Raw genomic sequence first — 5,764 nt, 5'->3', positions numbered from 1 at the left:
TTGCCACACCTACCACTTGCTGTTCTGACTTGCGCTGTTTTTTCTTGCTCTGTGCTACTGCCGCTCAACATGACTGACACTTCTACATTCAAAACGGAGCCTTGCAGTGACGCAAGCGCATTCTGTCTCTTAAACGGATTGTTGCCTGGCCCTGTTTGGATAGCATATTCCCCAACCTCCTCAGCATTGATTGGCTGGGAGCTGTCAGTGCGCCACTAAATGCGCTTGCGCTTTTAATTTCATCAGAATCACACTTTTGGAGAAGCCTCTCCCTGTGTGGCAGACGCGATTGACTTTAACCGCTGCGTTTGTGATTGTACTTATTTAATCAGAATAGATTTTTTAAAGATTTACCCCAAGTTGTGAATGAACTGTCCTTTTGAAAAAGTATTGTAGATATTATGTGTGAAAGTAGTTTGATATGTGTATATATGATTATTGTCAATTGTTGGGTAATGGGGTTTGTTGTAACATTTTTTTTTTCTTAACCCTTTGCGGTCCTATGATGAACCAGGTCCGACATTACAATTTTCCCTTTCCGGTCCGATGTCGGACAAAAGACAGGTCTCTAGTCATTTTTTCTCCGGAAAAAGCTGAGAAAACCATTCAATGGCCGAGTGAGACTGATATCTGAGCAATACACATAGCCCCGGCACCACAGAGATAACACGGACATAAACAAACAAGATAGCTGCTTCTGCATCTAGCGCTCAAAGAATATCACAGACATTTGCAGAACTTTTTGTGATGTTATAGTAATAAAATAATGACTTGGATCGCATTATTGAGGAGTTTGGTGATAAAATGAGTGATCAGGAGATGATTTATCGGTATGCACGACTATGAAGTGAAAAATACAGCGAACAAGGGGTGGGGCGGGGCTGGAGATGCAGTACTGAGTGCCCTGTTGATATGCAGTGCCTTTTAAACCTGCCTGAAGAATCTTGAAGTTCGTTTCCAGACGATACAGATCCAGCTACATCATCGTCCCAAGTTAGTACGGCAAGAAATTCACTGGCACGATGAGGTTGTGGTACACAATTTTCAACACTCCAGAATTGGTGTTACATATTGAGAAAGTGTGAAGGACATCATTTTTCTTAACCACAACATAGATATCACTCTCCTAACGGTCAGCTAGCTTCCTCTTCCCACACTCCCCCTTGTTCGCTAACAGTACTCTGTCCCCAGTGTCAATAGACTGACCCTTCTCCTTCCTATTGCACACTTCAGCTTGGCGCTTCTTCTGCCACGAGGAATGGTATTGCTCCAACCGCATTGCCTCGCGCAAATCTCTCTTCAGTGCGGCTACATAGGTGTTGAGATCCACAACAGTCTCAACAGTCAACACTCTGTCAAACATAACGTCCACTGGCAAGTGTGGAACTCTGCCAAACATTAACAGGAATGATGGAAACCCTGTTGTCTTGTAGATAGTACAGTTATATGCAAATGTAAATGTTTTCAACATTCAGGGCCATTTTGCTTTAGCCCTTGTTGATAAGGCTCGAATCATGTTCCCCAAGGTGTAGTTAAAAAGTTCTGTACTGTCATTGCCCATTGGATGCTATGGTGTGGTATGGGACTTAGAGACTCCAGCCTCTTTTAGTAGTTTGGAAATAAGCTGACTTTCAAAATTTGCACCTTGGGCTGAATGAATGCATTTTGGGAAACCAAATATGCAAAAGAAATTGTCCCAAAGAACTTGTGCCACTGTTTTTGCCATTTGGTTAGGGCATGGGAATGCATTAGCCAGCTTAGTGAAGTGGTTCATGACCACCAACACATCAATGGACTTGTCGCCAGCCTCTGTGGACCAGAAGTCGATACACACCATCTCTGAAGGCGCTGACATCACTATGTTGACCAAGGGTGCTCTTGCTTCTGGCTCTGGTGCTTTGCTCACTATGTACCTCTTGCAATTGTGGACTGGGGTCTTCATATCATGTTCCATTGAAGACCAGAAAAGGCGCTGCCTAGCCCACCATAGCGTGCGTTGTTGGCCCCGATGTCCCGCTTCGTCATGCAGTCCTTTTAGAACAGTGAGCTGTAGTTCCGATGGTACCATATACTGGAACACTTTCTTTTTCGTAGTAACAGTCTTTGAAACCTGATACAGTATCCCAGCACACAGAACAAATTTACCCCAGTGTCGCAATAGCCACAGCACTTCTTTGGCTTCCTTGGCACGCTCTCAACATGATTGTCTCCTTCTCTGTTCAGTGTAGAAAAGGACTCGTCCCAGCAGAGCATCCTGATGTTGCTTCTCGCATAGCTCTTGGGTTGATAACATAGGTAGCTGACTTTGCCTCTGAGATGTTCAGAATTGTAGCTGTTGGACACAAGCTGTGGCTCTTGCATCGCTACAAATTCTGGTGTCCTGCCAGTTCTGGTGGTAGTCAACTGGTATAGGCGGGGAAGCATACAAAAACGCTTTGGGCCATTCGTACGCTAGGGCATCTGTGCCGAGTGGACCGCCTAAGCGGTGGAGGGAGTACCACAGGGGGCAATGTGTCGTCTCTGCCGAGGTGAAGAGATCGACCTGTGCCTTCCCGAACCATTCCCAAATGTGGAGTCGCCACTCTGACAGATGCGGACTCTTCCTGGAGAGGAATGTGCATCACCCGTAGGGACAGCAAGTTCCTCTGAGCCCATGTCAATAGCCTGAAGGCCATGCAATGCAACCAAGGGGACTGTAGGCCATCCGTCCGGATCAACACCTGTGTACTGCTCAGCACCGGGAGGAAGTGGTGGAGAGCAAGGGGGACCGCTTGCAACTTTATGTGCAGGGATGTCCAGCGGTCCAGCCAGGATCCGCGTACTCCGTGTACTCCTCTGCCAAGTAAAAGGCGTCTGTCATCACCACTTAGCGGTTTAACACTACTCCCATTTGCATACCTTCGCGCAGGTGAGAGGTCATCTTCCACCAGCATAGGGCTACCGATCACACGTGAGACACAGTCAGCCGACGGTGTCTGTCGCGTTTGGTGTCGAGGTGGAACGCATTGAGCCACGCTTGTAGCAGGCGCATGCGAAGCAAACCCAGCTGAATGGTCGATATGGCTGCGGCCATCAGACCCAATAGTTTCTGGCACAATAGGAGGGTGACCTGCGATCCCTTTTGGAACAGGGAGTGGCAACCCTGGATAGCTGCAACTCTGTCATCTGACAGGTATGCGTGCATCGTACTGGAGTCCAGCCGGAGCCCCAAGTACGTTGTGCACTGCACCGGTGTAAGGCCAGGATAGCCGTAAACTCGTAAATGCTTCCTGTGGAGATACTTCCTGTGATCTGGACAAATGGGAACATGAAAGTACGCGTCCCGTAAGTCCACGGTGGTGAACCAGTCGCCCAGACGGATGGACTGGAGAATGTGATGGTGTGTCAGCATCTGGAACCTCCTTTCTTTTAAGAACCCGTTGAGGAGCCTCAGGTCTAGGATGGGGCAAAAGCCGGCATCTTTTTTGGGTACCAGAAAATACCTAGAGTAGTACCCCTCTCCTTGGGAGGTGGGGTCTACGAGACGAATGGCTCGCTTGCACAGCAAGGCGGCCACTTCCTTCTGAAGTACCGAGGCATGGAGAGGGTCTGTCACAAAAATATTCGTGATACCTCGAAAGGAAGAGGGTCCCAAGCAGAACTGAAGCGCATAGCCACTTTGCACGGTGGCGAGCACCCAGGTGTCTGAGGTGCAAGCGTGCCAGTACTGCAGCTGTTGTGCCGAAAACCGGACCGCCAGCCTTCAGGGGCTCTGCCTGGGCTGCTGAGGTTGCGGCGGGGCAGTTTGGGGTGGCTGTCTAAAGCGTTGGCCCTGGAAACGCCTCCTGGGATGCTGGTGTGTGGGCTGGCCACGTCCTGCGTTCTGTCTGCCTGCCGGGGGTGCCCAGTTGTTTGCTGCCGGTGTGCCCTGTAGGCGCGATGCCTTAGGTCACCCAGCCGAGCCATGGGGACTGGAACTGTCCTGTTGACAGTGTGCATCTGAGGAGCTCACCAGCAGTTTGACCTGCCCCACGCAGAAGCGCGAGGAGGGAGCGACGCGGCCACCTGCCGGGATGCCTCGTATTCCCAGTGGGACCTCTGTAAGATATCCGCCACGGCTGGCCCAAAGGTATGTCCTGGGGATATAGGTGCGTCTAGCAGCTCGGCCTTATCTGCATCAGGAACCCTGGCTTGTGACAGCCACAGCTGTCTACGAGCCACCATCAAGCTAGCCAGGCTCTGGCCAAGAGTTTGCCCTTGGAGACCGGAGATCTGCAGCAGAGTGCTGGACAGGAGACGTAGCTCCGTGGCCACCGGCTCAGGGAGCGTGGCCTCACGCAGTACACTGTCCATATAGGCCGTGAGCACACTCGTCATGTTTGACAGGCAATTTGCTTGCACCTCTGCTGCATACACCCGCTTGAGATGCATTTCCGTCACCTTGAATTGAGGGTTTGGGCACGCAGGGTCTCTAGCCAACCCACCCACCGGCAGGGCCTTAACCAGGTCCGCGATGGTGGAGTCTACCGGGGGGAACCCTGCCAGGCCAAGCTTGTCCACGCCTTCTAGAGAGGTAAGCGGTGCGGCCTGCTTTAGCACACTAGGACCTGAGGCTAGACGATCCCAGTAGAAGCGTACCTCCTCCATGAAATCCGGGAAGGCTGGGATCGTTTGAGGGCAAGGAGCCATCGCCTGCGTCCGGAAAACGGACCGGCATGGTTCTGCTGCTGGCATCCAGGGGACCTGCAGGAATGCTGCAGCGCATCTCATAAGTTCCGAAACCTAACTAAACAATGGGGGAGCACTGGCTTCTGAGTCTACCTCGAAGCCAGGTTCTTCCTCAGCAGGAAGTTCGCCTACCTGCATGTCAGAGGAGAAGGAGGCTCCCTCCCCAGAGGCCACTATAGAAAGCGTATCCTCTTGCGCCAGCTGGGACAACTCTTCCCATCCACCCTGAACTCCCTTGGGGGAGGGGGGTTATGGCAATTGGGGCTGCAATGGAGCTGTGACTGCGGCCGGGACCGTAGGTGCCTGTTTGACCAAGAGCTCCAGGACCTGGGATATCCTGGCTTTGAGGTCCATAATGTCCTTCGCCTGCCTGGAACGCTTTACCCTTCTCACCTGCGGATATGGGGAGTGACTATGGGAGGCCTGTGCATCGGGGATGTCCAGCAGGGGGTCCTGGGACAGGTCATGGAGGAGGGGCACTGTTGCAGGACATGTCTCTCTCGAGTGGTTTGTTTACACAGCCGGTGAGATCTACTCGACAGCGGGGATGCAGCAAGGCCTAGCCCTATGGAGGAGAGCACGGCTGGAAGAGTCACAACAGCGGGGATACAGCAAGGCCTAGCCCTGTGGAGGAATTGTGTACTCTCAGAAAGAAATAGACAACCACTTGCAGGTGACTGCACAGGCAGTTGCTCACACACGACAGACAGATAAGAAAGAGCGACCTACCACTCAAGCAAGGAGTCCGCTGAAAGACAGAAAGGCAAAAGGCTCAGTATTTTCAAAGTTGTTGATTCCGGGAAAGCGGCAAGCCAGCTTTCAGCACAAATGCAAGGGAAATACAATCAACTCGAGAAGCTCTTTTCTATCAACACGCTCAGCTCAACATAGAGGTCTTACCGTACCGTCTTGAGAAGAAAAAAATGAAATGGCTTCCTCAGGGTGACAGTTTTATTCCCTCGGTGGGTGGGACCGAGTGCATCATCCCAGGAAGGGGCCTATCAGCACCTCTGGTATAGACAGCTCAGCAATACCTACCCAATGGGCAGGCATATCC

This window comes from Acipenser ruthenus, chromosome 6, assembly GCF_902713425.1.
Source record: "Acipenser ruthenus chromosome 6, fAciRut3.2 maternal haplotype, whole genome shotgun sequence".
In the NCBI taxonomy this organism is placed as follows: domain Eukaryota; kingdom Metazoa; phylum Chordata; class Actinopteri; order Acipenseriformes; family Acipenseridae; genus Acipenser; species Acipenser ruthenus.
This window is presented reverse-complemented; position numbering follows the sequence as displayed.